Here is a 21,844-nt window from a genome sequence, read left to right as displayed (position 1 = left end):
AGCATAGTAGGAACCCAAAGAGAGGGTATGGGTGGGCTGCTCCCACTCAGAGACCCCAGAGGAACCTGGCATGGAAAGTGAGCTGTGCTTCATGTTGCTGGGAATGCTTGGTGATTCTGGGGCCAGGTCCTGGGCTGAGTGTGGGCTGGGGATGGAACTCTGCCTGGAATCATTGATGCATCTTGAGATCTCTGGATCAGCCTGTGTGGTGGCGGAGACCGCTATGAGGCCGGCCGAGGACATTTCCCTCTGGTCCTCTCCAGCCTTGGCCCAGAGAACCAAGGCTTTGGACTTGTCTGGCAGGATCCCATTTTTGTCCCAACCCAGCATCTCTTAGGTCCTGGGGAAAAGGGCCTGGTTTGGCTTGTCTTCAAGGAGGTTGCCAAATGTGTTAGTTACCACTAAAAGTCTGTAAACTGGGGTGCAGGATGCTGGGGTGGGCTGGCTGGAGGGTGTACTGTTTAGAAGTTCCAAAAGTTCCTTGCTGGCTGGGAGGGAGGAATGTCCCTGTAGAGTCAGAGGCGAGCCCGCACTGGGGCCTGGGCCAGCTTTCCCTCTCTCGGGCCCCTTGGCTCTGGTGGGGGGGCGGGGGCGGAGGGGAGCTGCATGTTCCCTTCTACTCAGCAGCTTGGGAAAGACCAGGGGCCCTTTCAGGGAAAGGAAAAAGAGGGAAGCAGGCCCCAAACATTTCTGAAAGTCCAATTCTGAGCTTCAGCTGCCGACCCGGCCCTGAGCACAAATGCATTTTCTACTCACATATGAGCTCGGACAGCTTTCTAAAAGATGCTGTGGACTTTTTTTTTAGAGTTTCAGAGCTTAAGAGATAGGAGGACCTTAAAGACCAGTTAGTACAGCCTTTACTGGAAGACTAATTTGAAACAGTGGGATTTGGCAGAGGCTGGGATACCTTTTTTCTTCTGAGGCCCTATTTCCTGAAAGAGACAGACAGTATCCATGATGAGCTGATTTCACTAATTCAACATTGAGTTCTTTGGTACATTAAAAAAGAAAGGAGAGAAAGAAAAAAGGCAGGAAGAAATCAAAACCCAAAACAAATAAAACAAAACACTTCGGAAGTCCAGATCTGTCTTTTTTCAAAGGTAGCCAAGTTTGTGGCTTCCAGGGTGTTTTCAATTTGGGGGCTATAATTTCTGTTTATTCCTTTAAAACCCTTATTCACTATAGGCTTAGCCAGATCTCCCTTTGCACATTATCAGGTTATGCTCATGAATGGCCAAAGAAAATAGGAGAAATCAGAGAAATACTGAGAATGGCACTGGGATGAAAGCAGGGGCTGTAGGACCTAGGAGTGTTGGAAGGAGGAGGTTGCCAGACTCAAGGATAAGGGTGGATGTTTGGGCACCCTCAATAAGGAGGCCTTCCACCAATGGAAGACTAAAGAGACTTCCAGTAGGCCTTTATGCAGGGTCTAAGGGCTCAGGACACCCTTGGAAACCACTGAGTTGCATTAGGAAGATGACAGCTGGATTCACCAGGAAAGGCTCTGAAATGGCAGGCCTAGGGGCCCGGAAGCATAGGAAACTTAGGAAGGAGGAGCCCTGGATGGGGCAGCCATAGCAAAAGGGAAGAGAGGAAAGGAAAGAGAGAATGCAGGTGGCATGGAATAAAGTGGGACCTGAACTAAATTATAAATTTTGACGGCTATATCCTTTTTGAGAGGGACCTGGAAGGCTGCCAATTTTGATTTCATTTTTTGGACAGACCTTTATGTTACTTCTTGTATCTATTACCTAATCATCAGAGAGTTAATGTCTTCTCATAGAAACAGCTCTTGACAGAACCAGGAGACAGATGCAGGTGGGGGTGGAGGTACCACCTGCTAGCGGTGGGCTGGGGTAGAGACAGATAAGCTAGTGGAGAAAAAGAAAGTATTTCCTAATCTCCTGTCCTGGGACCTAGTATGGAGGGCAGTGTAGGGCTCAAGGAGGGAATATGTCTATCTTACTCACATTGCACTCCCAGTGCCCAGCTCAGCCCCAGGCACACACTAAATAACTGAATCACTGAATGAGTGAATTCGGCATCTATCTGAATGGCCAGAATGCTATCCCCTACAATCCCAATTTTTCTTTAGGATTTTAAGAATAACCAAAAATGTGAGCTTCCCTCTCCAGGAAGGGTCTTCTTACTGCTCCTGTGAGAGGGCACTGAGGCACTGTTTCTGAAATGAACTCAGCCTAAAGATCCTCCATTGGACAGGGAAAAGGGGGATGGGAGGAGGGCTGCCATGACCTTCCTAGGAGCAGCTGGCTGTGTGGGATGCAGAGAGTGGGCTGGGACAGAGGCTGATGGCAGAGGTCATGGTGAGATGATGCATTAGCAACTTGGTTAATTGCATCATGTTTTCCCTCCATGTGACAGCCCTGGGTTTATGCCTCATCCCCAGCAGAGGACCGACCGTGGAGGAAATTCAAATGGAATTTAAACGTTATCTCTGACAAGCTTTAACCCCTTGAATTGGTTACTCTGAGAATCTATGGGTTTCTTTCCTGGGATACTTTCAGAGCAGACACTGTGGTTTACTGGAAGGACAAGGTGCTGAGAGAGAGACCCCTTGTCTCTCCTTCCAGCTTTCTCCATTGAGAAAGCCCCTCGGATTTCTCAGTGTCTTTTGGAAGATACCTTTTGGATATTGTTTTGGAAGATATTGCTAATCCTCTCCCCCCATAAGCATATTCAACAACAGGGCTATGACTGAGATGACCTTTCAGTCCCTGTACCCCAGCAGGATCTGAGCATTTTCTTTTCCTTCAGGAGCTGTCAGTCTTAACTTTATGGTGCTTTTCCCAGGGAACCCACCCTGCCTTTAATGTCGGAAAAATCTATGGTAGTTCTCAGGGCCTCCCAATCAACATTCTCTCTTGACTCTGCCTGAAAAGGCCACATCAGTTCCTTTCATGAAAGCTGCGTCCTCTGGCTAAATAAATCTAGCTCTCAGATGTAGAAATGGCTGATTTTCATCATGCCCTTTCCCAACCAAATTATTTCTTGAACTGCTCTCCCCTCCTGCTGGGTGCCCCAGCTCTCCTTTCTCTCTGAGAAGTTGGGGGAAGCCTCAAGTCCCCTCGGCATACTTTCACCTGAGGGGGGCAAGCGGGGCTGGTCGCGGGCCCCTGGCCGGCAGCTACACCCAGGGCTTTGTGCGTCCTCAGCGGCCGCACACCGCGGGGTCGCGTTGGGGACCTCCTGCCGCAAGGCTGTTTGGGGACCAAACTCTTCTGCGCGCCAAGGCCGCCGCCTCACGGCGTCCGAGGCCCCAGGGAAGAGCCGCGGGAGTGCGCCCCGTGCCGGCGGCTTTGTGCCGAGCGCGCCGGAGCCGCGCCGCCCCTGCCGCCGAGCCCAGCCCAGCCCGCGCCCGGGCCCCTCGGGGAAGGGCTCGGAGGCGTCGGGGGCGGGGGCCGGGAGGAGGGAGCGTTCCTGCAAATCACATGATTTTCCCGCTTATATAAATCACAGCTTGTTTTTCTCCACTGGCTGCAGACTTAAAGGTGCAGTGTCTTCTTTCTCTCTCAAGGGCAGGGCTTCCCTTGGGTGCTTTAGACTGCCTTGGAGTTGGGTTGGAGTGGTTTCACCAACGATCAAGTAAGGGTTCAGGGGTTAAACACACCCCCTCCCTCATACTTAGGGATGTTTCCCTGGGTTAGGCAATCCAGAGAAAGGAAAGGAAACACCATCACCAAATCAACAACCAGAGCCGGCTCCAGGCTGCGTGGATCATCAACCTTTCTGAACGACAATAACCCCTTAGAGCCACTGAAACCCTGGATGCCTGCATTTGGACCCCGAACTGGGAGAGTAACATGAAATTGGCCTGTGGGAGATTAGTGATGGCCAAGTCAGGTCTCCAAGGCCAGTGCTTACTCTCCTGACCAGCCTGGCTGTTTGAGGCCAACATATGTGGGAAGAGAAGCAAAATCAAAATATGTATATATCCAACACTTACTAGGTACTGTAGAGAGAAACAGACTCATTAGAGAGACTTCACCTGCAAGTGGTTTATGCTGTTGGGGTGATGAGAAATATACATAGAGATAGAGAAAGAGACATGAGATATGGAGATTAAATAGCCCTAGTCAGTTTCAATGCCTGTTCCGGGCTAAACAGTAGAGAGTTGCAAGACAGTGCATAATTACTGGGCTGATGAACAGTGCAGATAATGAATCCTGCAGGCTTTGGGGGGAGGGCTCTGGAGGCCTTGACTGCAGGTGGGCAGTTGAAAGGAGGGGACAGGCTGCTGGGGAAACAGGGTGCCATAGTGGGAAGGGGAGGAAAAGACTGGTGTCAGGGAAGTGCATGTGGTGAGCAATCGTTTTTTGCCATACTGGGGAATTGGGAGGTGGAGGCTGAGGCTAGAAAGCCATGGGAGGCCAGACACAGGCTTCTTGAGTGCAGGCTGAGTGTGAACTTGATCTCATGAAGGCAGCAAGGGGTCCAGCAAAGTGGGAGGGCAGGCAGGTCAATGTTGTGATGAAGATGGTGTCTTAAGGACAACCAATCTGGCAGCTATGAACAGGGTAAATGGGAAGCACAGAGGGAAATCAGTTGGAGGCTTCTGCAAGGAACCAGGCAGGCATCAGGTCACAGTGCTGGGTGTTGAGAAAAAGTAGAAACCAATAGTGAGAGGTAACAGATGTTTTGAAGAAAGGATTGAGATGACGGGATGATTGTGTATATGGGAAGGGGAGAAATCACGAAAAGTGATGCTGATTTTGGGACCTGGGAGGCAGGGAGAAGGGACAATCCCTGAGAGAAGGGGCAAGGGAGTGGGGAGGCCAGACAAGCCTTTTAGAGATTATATTTGCAAAGACTGTGAGATCTCAATGGGGAAGCTTCCAGGAGGCTGGAAGCCAGGGAAGAGAATCTGTAGAGAGGAAAGAAGCCAAGGGATGAACAAGGTAACAGAAAGAGAGTGATGAGGCCAGGGAACACCCTGGGATTAGGAGCAGGAGCCCCAATGCAAGGCTGTGGAGGCCATGTGCGTGCTCTGGTGGCAGCTCAGACAGTCAAGGATCTCTGCCTGACCTTGGCCAGGTTGTTTATTCTCTCTGGATCTTGGTGTTTTCATCCATAGAATGGGGGTTAACAAAACCTGCATCACATTCTGTGAGGACCAAATGAAATGTCCGTAGGATTTTGCAAGCCACAGAGTGCTGGTACCTTGTAGCAGGGCTTGATACTTTATCTTCTCTACCTTGAGGTTCCCTCCTCACCCTCTATTCTTTTAGTGACAGGCACTGGAACTCAGGCTCCCTCCCTCCCTCCCTCCCTCCCTTCCTTCCTTCCTTCCTTCCTTCTTCCCTTCTTTCCTCCCTCCCTCCCTCTGCCTCTTTCTTTTTTTCTTATTTTTGTACCAGGGATTGAACTCAGGGACACTTAACCACTGAGTCACATCCCCAGCCCTTTTTTTTATTTTTTATTTTGAGACAGGGTCTCATTAAGTTGCTTAGAGCTGTGCTAAATTGCTGAGACTGGCTTTGAACTTGTGATCCTCCTGCCTCAGCCTCCTGAGCCTCTGGGATTACAGGTGTGTGCCTCCACTCCTGGCTTTTTTCTCTCTTTTAAAACTGGGACTGCGCTGTTGCTTTTCTTCTTGCCCTTCCTTCTCCTCTTTGTCACTTTCTCCTTTTTCTTTTTCTAGAAGAAACACAGTGCTGTTTGCATGACTAATTATTTGAACTGAAAATACCCTCGTTTATAAAGGAAGGAAATAATAAATTTGATTCCTGAGGGCCTCTTAGTTGAAGATGGCTATTACCTCATTTGATCTTTCCAGCCCTGCATGATTCTGGAGGGCAGGGTGTTTTTTTTTTTTTTTTTTTTAATCAGGTGTTTTTTTTTTTTTCTTTCTTTCTCTCTCTCTCTCTCTCTTTTAATTCACAGCCAAAGAAATGAAAGAACAGATGTCAAAAGTTTTATTATTCTGTTTGAGAACCACATATTCACCAGTACTCTATAGTTCAAAGATTTCCAAACTTTTCTTTGTAGCCCTTTGTTTTTGGAAACAAATTTACTCAATAGTCAAATACAAAAGATATAAGCAACACATTTCTGGTTTCAGTGGGATCGGGAGGTTCTGGGTTGCAATCACTGGGCTCTGCTCCCGCTCTGGTGTTCTGACTATGCTGAAAAATGGGAGCTTGATTCTGGGGTAACTTAGCACCAAGAGCCTCTGTCCCTATACTCAGCTTCATATTCTCTCTCTCTCTTTTTTTCAGTCACAAACTTCCTGACTATGTGGGCCTGGGCCCAAGAAGGCTTCATAGACCCCTGGGTGTACCCACGGTGTGAGCCAAGTGTTTACTCTGGCCTTGATGCCAGCGGCTCTGCCCTCCCAGGTTTCAGCAGTGTGGAGCATGAAGCTGATGAGCAGGGCCAACATGGGCAAGGTGGAAGCCAGAGTGTGCTGTCTCTGGTCAGACAAGATGAACCACAGGCCTGATATTACTGTGGGGTCCAGGAGCCACTCCCACTGGGCCATGCCAGCCCACTCTGTGAATGGCTTTGAGTCTTAATTTCCTCTTTGAATAGGTTTTCTAAAAAATAAGCTTTTTAGTTGTAGAAAGTTTATGGTTTTTAGAATGATGATTTGAAATAAAGCAAATATTGGTAAAATGCTTTGTGGTGTTCTCATATATGTTGACATGAATGTAAGACATTTATGGCAGTGGAATTAAGTGAAAGTATATGTATATTAATTTTGATGGGGGCACTTCTGGGAATTGAATTCAGGGTCTCATGCATGTTAGGCACACGTGAAGCAGCACTGAGTTGCTTCCCTCAGCAGTTTGCTTATTTATTTATTCACTTATTTATGGAATAGGGTCTTACTATGTTGCCCAGGCTACCTGAACTCCTGTGATCCTTCTGCTTCAGCCTCCTAAGTAGCTGGGACTTAAGCTGTGTACCACTGAATCTGGCATATATATGTACGTTACTTTTCTCTCTCTCTCTCTCTTTTTTTTTTGGTGGTACTGGAAATCTAACCTAGGGCTCCACACATGCCAGGCAAGCACTCTATATCACTGAGCTACATCCCCAACCTTTATTTTATTTTTTTAAACAGTCAGAATTTTTTAATACTTATTTATTAGTTTTCGGCGGACACAACATCTTTGTATGTGGTGCTGAGGATCGAACCCGGGCCGCAGGCATGCCAGGCAAGCGCGCTACGGCTTGAGCCACATCCCAGCCCCCCTTTATTTTATTTTGAGACAACAGAGTCACTCAGTTGCCCATATTGGCCTGGCATTTGCAGTGCTTCTGCCTCAGCCTAACCAGTCATTGGAATTACATACATGTGTGTGCTACTGCACCTGGCCTGTATATTAAATTAAAATGTTATTCTACCCTATTTAAGACATACAAAAAAAAGATTAAAGACTAAAAACTTGAAAACAATAACAACAACAATAACACACTGTCAACACAAGTAAATGCTCCTCTGACAGCCTGATGGCCATCTCCTTCTGTCCACTCCCAGGATGCTAGGATCCTGAATTTGCTAATATCTATCCCAAGCAATGCTTTGAATGTGTTTATCATATGAGTTCTTTGGGAACTTGCATCTTCTCCTCAATATTATATTTCTGAGATTCTTTTCCATGTTGATAACTTTCTTTTCTTTTTGTAGTACTGGGGATTGAACCCACGGCCTTTTGCATGCTAGGAAGTGCTATACCCAATCCCCATGTTGGTAGCTTTTTGGACATACTTTTACTACTGTATAGCTTCAAGTTACCACCAAAAGACGTTTGAAGAGCTTCGAGATTACCACAACTTGTGTATCTATTTTCTAGTTAATGGACATTAAAGTTGTACCAGTTTTTCTGTTACAAACAACATGACTGTGAACATTCTTTTTTTTTTGACTGGCCTGAGAATTGAACCTAAGGTCTTTCACATGCTAGGTAATTGCTTATTTATCTATTTATTCATTTCCTTAGGGTCTTAATGACTACTCCATCCCACATACCACTGAGTTATACCGCCAGCCCCCTGCTGTGAACATACTTGTATATCTTTAAATTGCATGTTTATTTTTTTTATTGGTTGTTCAAAACATTACAAAGCTCATGACATATCATCTTTCATACATTTGATTCAAGTGAGTTATGAACTCCCATTATTACCCCAAATACAAATTGCAGAATCACATCAGTTACACATTCACATTTTTACATAATGCCATATTAGTGACTGTTGTATTCTGTTGCCTTTCCTGTCCCCTACTATCCCCCCTCCCCTCCCCTCCCATCTTCCCTCTCTACCTCATCTGTTTTTGTTCAGTTCTCTCCGTTATGGATTTCTTTAGGATATTTACCTAGGGGGAGAATTGTTGGTTCATAGATATGGGGAATTGTCCATGATACTAAAAGTATTCTCTAAACTGGTGTGCTAATTGACAGGCTTACCCCAGTCACACTATATTCTGTGAGATATTGTCAAAGCTTTTAATGGTTGTGAATTTGTCTTTTCTTTGTTGTCTATATAATTTTGCTTTTTGCAGTACTAGTCATCGAGCCCATCCCCAGTCCTTTTATTAATTTTTTATTTTGAGACAAAGTCTCACTAAATTGCCCAGGCTAGCCTCAAACTTGCCTTAGGAGTTGCTGGGATCACAAGTGTGTACCTCTATGCCCTGCTCCTAATTGATTATTAAATATTTTGCAAATATATTTTCTCATCTGTTGATTATTTTTTCACTTTCCAAATGAGCAAACATTTGATGAACAGAAGTTGATTTAAAGTTGAGGTTTATATTTAAAATTTTGATGTTGTTAATTGCTCAGCTTATATTTCTCAGTGGTATATAAGAGTGCCTGGTTTTCCACACTCCTGCCAACACTGGATATTATTGATTTTAATTTTTGTTAATCTGATAGGTGAAAATGGTGTCTTATTATTTTGACTTGTCTTACTCATGAGTAAGCCTGAGCATGTTTTCGCAGGGTTATTGACATTTTACATTTGTTTTTCTGGGTTTAGTATTCATTTTTCTATGCTTGTTCTTTTCCTAATTGGTTTTCCTAATTGATTTGTAAAGACTTCCTAAATGTTAAAGAACTTCACCCTTCTTCTGCCCTGCATATGGCTGTACTGCTCTGCATATCCCTTTCCTGTAGCCCACTAATGATGGGATTAAAAACCTTGACCTCCATAGCACATTGAACATATTTGGCTCTGAGCACTTCACCATATTGAAGGATAAAGTAAAAGCTGGTGGAGACTTGGTGGAGGAAGCAGTGTCACTCTGTGGAAGTGGACAATTCATATTAAATGGACATTCACAGTGTTCACACTGTGAATGTCCATTTAATATGAAGACAATATTGAAATGAAGATTGGAGAGAAGGTTTGAGTTGGGGCAATGGGGATGTGGTCAGTGTTCTCTGTTCTTTTTTTTTTTTCAGTATTTGGAATTGAACCCAGGGCCTCAAGAATAGTCTCTGCCACTGAGCTATACCCCCAGCCCTGAATTCTCATTTCTTAAGTAAAATGTTACCTGAGTAAGTTTTAGGTGTCTTGGGTATCTTGGCTCCCCTCCGCTCATGGTAAGAACAGGGAAATTGAATAGTTTCCAGGATCCAGCCTGTCAGGCACACAGCCCTGAGGAAAGGCATTCTTATGTGGGAAAAACACAAGCTCAAGAAAGCTGACTTGTTCCAGGTCACACAGCTGTTAAGTGGCCAAGCTGGGACTCAACTCTGGGAACACTCACTCCCTATCCCTGCTCTTTGCAGTGAATCATAGTTCTACAATGATTAGGCTCAATTAGGGGAGAACTTGGCTTCCAAAAAGGGATTTGTCAGCAGGGCCTTCTAACAAGAGAGCAAAATTAGGATATGCTTTGCCATCTCAACAGTGAAATTTCACACTTATATGATTTAATGTCAATAATTAGTGTAGGTAGTACTTCTTGGAGAACACAGGTAAATGAACAGTAATTATAATTGGGCTCTATTGAAAAACAGCAATAGTTTCAATAGCCCTGTTCACACCTGAATGTTTGTGGTAGAAATCATCCAAGATTCCATTTTCCCCGTCTTGAATTTGGATGACACTAAATTTTCTCCTCATTCATTTATTCATTCAACAACTGTTTACTGAGCACACACATACTGTTTTGTTCAAAGTTGAGATAGTGAATAGACCCAGGTCCTGCCCTCATGGAGCCTATAGTCTAGTGGAGGGATAGTCAATAAACAAGGAAACAGACAAATGAAATACCTAGTGCTTCACATGAGTGCTGAGAAGGACATATACGTGTAAAATTGCAATAGGGAATAACATGGGGACAGTTTAGTGGGAGGTGGGCAATCAGGGAAGGAAATATTTATTTCATGGGTGGTTAGGTACTAATATTTATTTATTTTTGGTAAAAAATATCTCCTATAATCAGTCTCCATATAAATAGCTTTCTTATAGGGGAGGAGAAACAGCATAAGTATATTAAGAAGAAAAGCAGGGAATGGGATTATTTCTTCTGGGGGCTACACAATTAAAATAACCACAAAGCTCCCCAGACAGGGTTTCCTTCTAGTTCTGTATGCAATCACCATTCATACCTGGTGTAGTCTTTTCATACACTCTTGATATGAATCCTTATTTTTGATGAAAATTTCTTCCTTGAGATAAGGAAAAAGATACCCCTCCTTTTTAGAGAAAGCATCTAAGGAGAATAGAAATTCCAGAAGCCTGTCCAGAACTAACATGAAATTCCCTTTCCTAAGTTTGCAGTCCTTCAAGGCAAAGTGACTTCCTTGGAGCAGGTTTGGGGATTGGCTTTCTGTATCTTACCCCACCCCTGTCCCACTTGCCAGTCCATCATGGCCTAGCAGCCACACTGGCCTGAACGTTTTTCCTCTTGCAAGGACACCTTGCAAGGACACCTTTCACTTGGGTCTTCTGAGACAGGAGAGCACCAAACTTTCAGGAATGTAAGCTGATGCTCATGGTTGGGATCCATTCTTCCCTCCTGGACTGTTTGGAGGGCTTTTATTTTGATTGTTTTGCTTGTAGGCATATACATTTATTTGTTTTTAACTAAAATACCATAATACCCCTGAAAAAAATAATGATAATTCTTTGGATGAATATAAATCCTTAGTCTATATTCAAATTCTTGGCTCTTTTATTTGGGCTTCAAGAAACCCTCTTTTCTAAATAATTCTTTTTCCCCAGTACTAGAGATTGAGCCCAGAGTCTGGCCCATGCACACAAGGGCTGTATGACTTTTCTAGACCCCCAGACTGGGTAGTTGGAAAGCTCATAGAGTCTTGCCAAGTTGTTCAGGCTGGCTACACGCTTGCTATGCTACTGCCTCAATTTCAGGAGTAACTGGGTATAACCAATATTTAAAAATTTCTTAAGTGTTGCTTTTTTTTCCCTTCCTACATTTCCTCTTCCTAAACAAAGTAACAGATAGCCCTCCACAATTGACAGGTGTTTGTGTGCTCACTATGGGAGAGATTTCACTTTCAAGGTAGAGGGAATAAAGGAAAACTGGTAATTGTAGCGACTTGATATGGCGTTAAGATCTTGCCTCCCTTAAACTAGCATTTGGGTCCCTCTCGTGGCCAAAATAATTATAACACAAATTCGGCCTCCCCTTTTCCCTCTGGTGTTAGTAGGTAGTATGACACCCTTGGAATCTTCCTGCTTTTCAGGATTATAGAAATAAAGATACTGATCAAGAAGGAAGTGAATTAAAATTAATATTAACTCTTATAAAGCAGATGGGGGCTGGAGATGGGTTAGGACAGTACTACCACAGGCATGACAGCTGCAGTTGCTGCCTGCTGGCCCCAGGATATTTAAGAAAACCCTACATAAGAAAATCCAAATTTTAATTTTGGGTGGAGTTGGGTAGAGATATATTATCAATTAAAAAATAATTATCTTGTTCTTGAGTCACAGAATTTTAGAGATGAAAAGATCTTAGAAATTAGTCAAAATTATTTTATTGCATTTTTACCATGTATTAAGTGGGACCTAAGGACGAACGAGATACATGTGAGGCCTGTCCTCAATGGATTGGAAGTATAGGAGAAAAGACAAATAAGCAAGCAGATGCCTTGTAGTGTTGTAGGTGCAATAACAGTGAAAGAGCATGGCATGCCGTGGGGACAGAAATGTAGAATGGTCACCTTCACACAGAGGCTAGTGAAGGTTTAAAGAGAGGAGACAGCACCTGTTCTATCTTACTAAGTGAAGTTTTAGGGAGGTGGGTGGGAGTGGAGATGAGAGAGGGAAGCCTGGGTAGTTGGAAAGCTCATTGCCTTGGGTGTCCAGGCAGTGCAAATGTGCCTGCGGCATTTGGTGTGAGGTGCAAAGCAGATGCTCCAGTCATTGCTGCATGAGTGAGTGATCGCATGGTGCCTGGGAATGGTGAGAGAGGAGGCCAAGGAGTTTACCTGAGGCCAGATGATAAGACTAAAGGAATTGAATGTGTATGGGAAGAGGTGAGGGGCCATAGGGGAGGAGGTCCCGCTAAAGGGTCTAAGCAATGGAATTATAGCATCAGATTTGTATTTAAAATTTTTTTTTGGTAGCAGTGAGGAGACAGAGAACTAATTAGTGCACTATTATAGTAGTTCAGTGAAGGATGATAAAGTCTCAAAGCAGTGAAATGGGAACACTGAGGACAGAATTGGTTTGAGTACTGTTGAGAATGTAGAATTGATTGACACAACGAGATAGAGGGAAGTCTGGGATGGCTGCCACTCAGGGTTTCAGCAGGGAGTCTTGGAGGAACAGAATTTGATAGGAAGATAACACAGTAGCAAACCAGGTAGACATCTTGAAAATGTAGGACCTGGTTTAGGATCATAAGACTAAGTGAAAGACCCCCAAGAGCCTGTGGAGGAGTGGGCAGAGAGCCAAAGAGAAGGAACTTTGTGAGCCAAGGATTGGTGGAGAGGGGGCAGAAGAGAAGCTAGGAGAGGAGACATAGTGGAGGGACAGTAAGTCTCAGGATGGGACATCCTGTGCAGCATACAGGACAGGCTGGCAAACTGCACTAGAGTCTGCTCTGAAGGGATCCGAAATCTGAGCTGGCCTGAATTGCTTATTAATGCTTTCTGTGTTGTCTGCATTATATGTTCACTTTTTAAATCCATTACTTGCCTTCATCTTCTGAGGGCGCCTCTCTCTAGGCTGGAGTGGCAGCTCAGTGCCCTCCCTGCCTGCAGCCTCTCTCTTCTGGTCCTTCTCATCACTGGGGTCTCATGGGCTTGGATAATGGGCAATGGGCACATTGGTGACTTTTCCTCATCACTCTTGTTCGCTCTTTTTTTTTTTTTTTTTGTGGGAGGTGGGTACTGGGTGGGGATTGAATCCAGAGCCTCGCACATGCTAGGCAAGCACTCTACCACTGAGCTACAGCACAAGCCCTTTAAAAAACTTAATAAAACAGGTTGCCCAGACTTAACTGGGATTGTAGGTGTGTGTCACTGTATTTGGCCATTTTCTCTTTCTCCATCTCCTTTTCTCGAGGCTCCCTACTTCCTCTGTAATAGCTGTCTAGCCTGAAATTCAGGAACCCTAAAATCTGAACCCAACCTCTCTTTCCAGCTTTGTCTCAGAACTTCCCTACTCACTTCCACTAAGTTAGATGTTAGACATGTAGAAGCACATTCCCTCCCTCTATATTGTCACCCAAATTCTTTCCATCCTGTAAGGCCAAAATAGAATAGTCCTCCATTCACATTTATCCTTGTGTAGTAATTTAAAATCCCATTTTATCATTTTAGTCCTGTCAAGATAGAAGGGGTCTGTCATACTTTTCTTCTTTTTTCGTTTTGGTACTGGGGATTGAACCCAGGGGCGCTTAACCACTGAACCACATCTTCAGTCCTTTTTGAGACAGGGTCTCGCTAAGTTGGAGGCTGTCTTTGAACTTGTGATCCTCCTGTCTTAGTCTCCTGAGCTGCTGAGATTCCAGGCATGTGCCATTGCCCCTGGCCTTCTCACTTTTTTTTTTTTCCTAAAGTGCCCAACAAAATGTCCTGTACATACTCAGTGTATGTTAGAAAATAATTGATGACAGACAAATCCTCAGGAAATAGTTTAAATGCCTGGGGAAGTAGCAGCTACTATATTTTTTTCTGAACTAGGTTAAGAGTTGAAGCAGAAGAATAATTGGGAAGCACAAACCAGTCCTATTTATCAGTTTGGGTGCCCATAGAAAAGGGCAACAAGGAAGACTGTGGACTACCTAAGGGCAAGACCCCAGGATTGGGCTTGAAGATAGTTGCAGGAGTTCATTACTTTGTTAGCTCCCTTATAGACATTGACTGAGGAAGTTTATTATGTTTTTAAAAGGGGAGGCAAGGAGAGATAGCGGTCACAGCCTGTCCTGCGAAGCAGGAGGAGTGGGGTGCCACTGGGGCCTATGTGCATGGACTCTGTGGTTGGGGGCTTGGATGGTTCTTCAGAAGTTTAGGGAGCTGTTGAGGTCAAACATTGCCTTATACATGTTTTGCTGAGGGACACCCTGCATAAGAGGTTAGCTACCAGCCTCACCTTCTCTGGCCTTAAAATGAGAATATAGCACAAACATTGGCAGGAAGGTGTGGTAGGCCAAATAATGTGTGTTCACCCACCAAGGGTCTACACCCTAATCCCAGGAATCTGTGAATATGTTAAATTGCATGGTAAAAGAGATCTCACAGAGGGAATTAAGATTATGGACTTGAAAATGGGGAGATTATCCTGGATTATCCAGATGGGTCTAATGTAATCACATGAGCCTTTAAAGAAGGGGGCTGGTTGGCAGCACAATGAGTCAGAGAGGTGAGACTGAAATATTGGAAGCATAAGGAGGACTTGAACCCTGGCTTTGAAGATGGAGAAAGGCAGCCATGGCCAAGGAACATAGGCAGCCTCTAGAAACTAGGAACAGCTGATAAAATGGAGATGTCAGTCCTACAGTAAATTTCAAGGAGGTGAATTCTGCAACAACCTGAAAGAGCATGGAACTTGATCGATTTTCCTCTAGAGCCACCAGAAAAGCAGCTTGCCGCCTTATAGATTTTAGCCTCAAGAGACCTACAGAACTGTATGCTAATACATTTAAGTTGCTAAATTTGTGGTGCTTTGTTACTGTAGCAATAGAAAGCTAATACAAAGGTAGATCACTACTTAACTTCTTAGGTCAGTAGTCCTTCACTGATACCCTGATGAAAGCTATGGATCTTCCATCTAGAAGAATTCACATATGGGGTGGGGATAGAGGGAGGTTGGATAATAGATACCAAAACAAAGTTGAATAGAGGGACCAAGAAACAGAGTTCTACAGCATAACGTGGGGACTGAAGTTCACAATAATTTATTATGTATATTATGAATAACTGGAAGGGAGGAGCCTGAAGCCTCCAAACACAAAGAAATGATAAGGAAAGGGAAATGTTAATTATCCTCATTTGATAATTACATGATGTATCAAATTATATACATGTATCAAATTATCACAGTGAACCCCATAAATATGTACAATTAAAATATAAGTGGATCCTCAGAATCACCACCAAGAGAAAAAAAAGATAAGAGAAAAAATTCAGATACACAAAACTTTGAATACAATTTCAAGAGTTTTATAAACCCAATAAGGCACATCTCATGGGCCCAGGGGAGAAACCTTTGTAGGTAGTAAAAGGCAGAGAGTACTGTTCAGAGGAGACAAGCAGGGTAAAAGGAGAATTCCTAGTTAATGCATTGTTATACCACCAAGGGCTGTCACAGTACCCAGGAGAATGCTTAGCTGGGTTACATTGAACTAATTCAATTTTAATGAAATGAATTTCCCAGACACTGGAGCTGAAAGGCACTGTCTCTGCCTCATCTTTTACTGACTTCTTGGAATGAGGCCACACCACTGAGTATGATAGTCAGTCTTCATCAGATAGCTACTGATATCTAGTGATTTGAGGATTACTCTGAAAAATTAAAATCACTAAGAGGGGGTTATTGATTTTATTCCCCAGAGTTTGAACAGGGGAAAAAAATCTACCACAGATATTATTATTAGTAATTTAAATTTAGTAAAAGTTTGTGATAACAACTGTTTTTGGAGATTGTTGGTGTTATATATATTTCCTATTTATTTATTACCAATAGAAATATAATGTGATATACTTAGGTAATTCTAGTAGCCTCATTTAAAAAAAGTAAAAGGAAGTAAAATTAATTTTAATAATTATTTTATTTAGTTGAATATATCTAAAATAGTAACATTTAAACATGTGCCAATATACAAATATAAATGAGGTATGTTTCATCTTTATTTATTTTTTTATTTTTTAGTTATCGGCGGACACATCGTCTTTGTTTGTATGTGGTGCTGAGGATCGAACCCGGGCCGCACACATGCCAGGCGAGTGTGCTACCACTTGAGCCACATCCCCAGCCCTCATCTTTTTTTTTTAAACTAAAGTCTTTGATACCTGGTGTATAGTTCATGCTTATAACATTTCTCAATACTGACCATCCATATTTCAAAAGTTTAGTTGCCATGAGTGGCTAATGCTGACCATATTAGTTAGACAACACAGATTTAGAAAGCCATGAAGTGCTGACATGAAATTTTTGAGGCATAGATATTATTCAATAATAAATTATAAACATTTATGTCTATATTATACAAACACACAGAAATAGAATCTGAAGCTGAAGTATTTATTATGTGGAGGAAATATTGCTGCTCCTCTTGATTATATACACAGTGGTAACTTTGACAGTAATGGTGAAAGAAGAGAAAAAAATCTAAAGATTATTTTTCAGCAGATATTTTTTTCTTTTTGCGGGGGGGCGGGCAGGTACTGGGGACTGAACTCAGGGGCACCTAACCACTGAGCAACATCCCTAGCCCTATTTTGTATTTTACTTAGAAATAGGGTCTCACTGAGTGACTTAGCACCTTGCTTTTGCTGAAGCTGGCTTTGAACTCACAACAATCCTGTCTCAGACTCCCGAGCTGCTGAGATTACAGGTGTGTGCCACTGCGCCTGGCTTCAGCAGATTTTAATTTAAGCAGATTGGACCAAAGTAGACTTATTTAACCTTCTCTGTACATAATAATCCTTTAATATGCATCTGTTCATTTTTATTTTGTCACTAAAACCACAATTTTAGTATTGGAAAAGATCTTAAAGATAATTTTTTTTTTGTTGTTTCAAGTGGGAAACAGATTAGAGGATGGTAAGAAAAGAAAGCATGAAGTTATCTTTTTAGCCTTACTTGCATGGGGGTTTTATGTAGAAAGTCTAAGTTCTCTCCTCCGTCCACTATCAGTTACTATTTATTGAGTTACTAAAGTGTCAGACACTAAAAACCATCATTATTCATTCTACATTAACTCTGCCAGGTGATATTTTTAATCCCCATTTGATAGAAGAAAACATTGAGACCTAGCTAAAAGTCAAAGTTACCCTTTTTTTTTTTTTTTTTTTAAGTACTAGGGATTGAATCTAGGATGCTCTACCGCTGAGCTATACCCCCCAGCCCCTTTTTATATTTTACCTTGAGACAGTGTTGCAAAATTGCTCATACTTTGTGATCCTCCTGCCTCAGCCTCCCAAATTGCTGGGATTATGGTGTGTGTCACCAGGTCAGGCTTAAAGTTACACCTTTTCATCCAAAGCCTGTGCTGTTTCCACTATGACATGTGGCCTCCATCAGGTCTGGGAAGGAGGGATGAAGGAGAAGATAAAAAGCAAGGGAACAGAAGGTAGAAGTATGGTATAAGAAGGGAAAGAAGGGATGTAGGGTTGAAGTTAGTGGGGTGGTTTTCTCCAGCCTCCCTAGAGCAGTGGCCCTTGCTTGACAGTTAGCCAGCATGGGCTTTGAAGAGGTGGAGGAGGAAGACACTGGTGAGCTGATTGACTCCCTTAGGGAGGGGCCTGGCCTCCTGGCTGGTTCCACATTGTTATCCATTGACAGAAGGGCCTTTTCCTGTTTGGGATCCTGAGGATGGCAAGAACAAAGTGAGGGCTTAAAGCCTGTGCACATACTGCTCAGCAGCCTGTGCTTCTTGGGGGGTTGCAGTGTGCATTCAGTCAGACCTGAGAAATATCTGCAGTCTTCTCCTTGCATATGTCTCAGGATGATATTTAGTTTCACAATTTACCTTTTGCTTGTTTCTTGGTGCCAGAATTTCCAAACGTGAAAAAAAATTTTCTTACATGATGGAAATATGTGAATAAAGCAAAACTATAATTTTCAGGGAAGATAAACACAACACTCAATCTCTGAGACAGTGACAAAGGGCATGTGAATATAAATTTGAGTGATTGTCCTTAAGGCATGGTATTTGCATCTAGCCTGCTGGTGGGGTGGCAGCCAGGCTATGTGATGGGTGCTTGGCTCTGTGGCTAAGGCAAGGGAAATGCAACATGGGTCTGGAACACTTGCTCTGCCAGAAAGTAAAAGCTAAAGCAAGCACGGGGACAAAAGGACACAGGAAGGGATGTGTAGAAGGAAAAAGATTTAGAAAATCACCATATTAATATACCATAATAATAATTTATTCAAGCAAGAATCATCAGTGTGTGCTAAAATTTTGTTGTAGAAAGTTCATTGTCTCGGGGCTGGTGTTGTAGCTAAGTGTTTGAGCACTTGTTTCACATGTGTAAGGCACTGAGTTCAATCCTTAGCAGCACATAAAAATAAATAAATAAAATAAAGATATTGTCCATCTACAACTAAAAAAATATATGTATAAAGGAAATTCATTGTCTCAAAAATTATCAGCTAAATATAAAGAGAAAAGGAAGGACAAATCTTGAGGAAATCACTTTAAGCAAGTCATCAAGGTCAATAGCATCATCTCAAATGATACAAACTGACCTTAAATATGTCCTGATGTAATGGATATAATATTGCTTATGTAGTGTTTCTGCCCAAAATACATAATCTTGATTGACTCATGAAGAGATGATGGAAACAAAACAATGGGCCTGTATTCTTAAAAAATGTCACTGTCACAGTCAGGTTTAGTGATGCATGCCTGTAATCCTAGCTACTAGGGAGGCTGAGGTAGGAGGACTGCAAGTTTGAAGCCAACCTCAGCAACTTAGAAAGACCCTTAGAGACACCCTGTCTCAAAATAATATATAAAAAGGACTGGGATGTAGCTCAGTGGTGCTTTCACCCTTGGGTTCAATCCCCAGTACCAAAAATAAATAGATAAATAAATAATAGGATTTTCTAAATATTTCCTAATTTTGTGGTTAGTTAAGAGAATGTTCTTGTTCCTAGGATATACATGCTAAGGTGATATGCCAGTTAGTTTGTTTGATGCTCAGCACCACGTATAAATAAGTAAATAAATGTCCATCATTAAAAAATAATTAAAAAATAAAATAGAAATATAAGGCAAATATTATGCTTTTAAGGCTAAAAGTAACAAGTTCCATATCTTTTTACAGAAAGTGGGATATATGAGTCCAAATTGCTCTAGTTGGACTCATTTATTTATATAAAAAAATAGATTCATTCTAGCTACTTCAAACTAAAGATGATGATAATAACAAGAGTGTTATGATTTGGATCTGAAATGTCTCCCAATGGCCATGTGCTAAAAAGCTTGAGTGCCAGCATATGGCAATATTACGAGGTAGTAAAAACCATGAGGTAGGGTCTTGTTGTTAGAAGTAGGTCATGGGAGTGTGATTTGAAGAGCATATTTTGTTCCTGATCTGTTCCTCTCTCTCACCTCAGGTCCAGAAACAATGGAGCCCAGTAGTCATAAACTGAAATCTCTGAAATTAGGAGCCAAAGTAAATATTTACTTCCCTTAAGCTATTTGTGTCAGGTATTTTGTCACAGGGATGGAAAACTGACTAACACAGAAACTCGGTATTGAAAAGTGGGGTCATTACTGTAACTACATCTAACAATATGGTTCAGAAGCCTTTGGAGTTGGTGTTTGAAAATGTTGGAGAAGAAAGCTAGAGAAAGCTTAGAATGATGTTAGAGGAAGTTATTAGGTAATCAGGTGGGAACTAAGAAGACCAGAATGCTGATAGAAATGTGAGAATAAAGGTCAGTCTTGTAAGGTTTCAGACAGAAATGAGGACTCTATTAGAAATTGGACTACAGCCCATTTGTATTACATTCATGCTAAGAACTTGTTTAAAAATTATTCATGCCCTGAGACTTTGTGGGAGGTTGAATTTAAAAGTGATGGACTAGTTTATCTGTCAGGGGAACTTTCGAGACAGTACAGTGGCCAGGCTGTGGCATGATTTATTATTGGCTGTTTTTAGCTAAATTTACAGTGAAAATTGGGAGTAAGAGGCAGGGCAGAAAAATTTGAAAATCTTGTAGCTGGGCCAGAAAAGAAGTTGTGGCTAAGGAAGGCATGGTTGTTAAAGAGATTAACACCATCAAAAAGAAGCCAAGTATTTTTCATTGGGACAATAGGAAAGATGTCTTGAGGGTATTTTAGGTATCAGCAAGACCCCATCCCTCCCAGGCTCAAAGATGCAAAAATATAAAGATTTCATTTTAGAAGAGAGCTTCTGGATGACCTGCTTCCACAGGGCCACTTTGGAAGTTGTTTTCCCAAGATTTGTTTCACATGTTCAACCATTTGGGCAGTCAGAGGCTGCTGCAGCAGTGGTCCAAGTGGCCCTCACTACTGCTTGAACTGAAGGCAGACTCTGGTGTTGTCCCTGAGGTGCACAGGCACACAGAATGAAAGATTTGTGGGGTCATAGAGGCTTTCACCAAGATTTCAAAGGAAGGCCTACAAGGCCAAGCAGTATGTGGCTGGGTTAAAGTCCCTGCCAGCAGTCTCTGAGGGGTGGGGCAAAGTTCCAGGCAGTAAGGCCATGGAGTGGGGCTGCCCAGGCCCTTTGAAGCTGATGTTCTACCATTACCATTATGTGACCCAGATGCTGAATATGGAGCTATAGGACTTTTTTTTTTCTTCTTTTTTTTTGTGGTACTGGGAATTGAAACCAGAGGGCACTCTTACCACTGAGCTATATCCCCAGCCTTTTGTAATTTTGAGACAGGGTCTTGCTAAATTGCAGAGGCTAGCTTCAACTTGTTATCCTCCTGCCTCTGCCTTCTGAGTGGCTGGGATGACAAGTATGCATCACTGTACCTGGCCAGAGCTACGGGATTTAATGTTTTCCCTCCTGGGTTTTGGTTTTGCATTAGTCCAATACTTCCTTGCTCTTCTCCTTTTCCTTACTTTTGGAATGGAAATGTTTACCAAGTGCTATTGAATGTTGGAAGTATATAACTTTTGTTTTACTTTTTATTGTTATAGGGGCTCACAGCTAAGAATCATATTGAGTCTCAGAGGAAACTGGATTTGAATTTTTGATCAATGCCAGCACTGCTAACTTTGGGGACTCCTGGAGATGGACTGATTTTGCATTATGATATGGAAATGTACTTTTGGGGATCTGTGGCATAATGTTGTGGTTTGGACCTGAAATGTTCTCAAAAGACCATGTTCTAAAGGCTTGGTCACCAACTCATGGTGCTATTAGGAGGTGATGAAACCTTTGGGAGGTGGGGCCTAGTTGGATGATGTCAGTCAGTCCCTGGGGTTGGTCTTTGAAGGGTACATTTTTCCCCCTGGATACTTCCCCTTGCTCTGTCTCTCTTTCTGCTTCCTGGCTGCCATTAAGTGAGCAGCTTGCTCTACCATATCCTCCCCACCATGATCTTCTGCCTCACCACAGGCCCAGAAACAACAGAACCCAGTGACCATGAAATGAAACCTCTGAAACAATAAGCCCCAAATACATTTTTCCTTCTCTTGTTTATGTCAGATATTTTGTCAGAGTAATAGAAAGCTGACTACAAA

This window comes from Marmota flaviventris, chromosome 3, assembly GCF_047511675.1.
Source record: "Marmota flaviventris isolate mMarFla1 chromosome 3, mMarFla1.hap1, whole genome shotgun sequence".
In the NCBI taxonomy this organism is placed as follows: domain Eukaryota; kingdom Metazoa; phylum Chordata; class Mammalia; order Rodentia; family Sciuridae; genus Marmota; species Marmota flaviventris.
Note: the sequence above shows the minus strand (reverse complement) of the source record.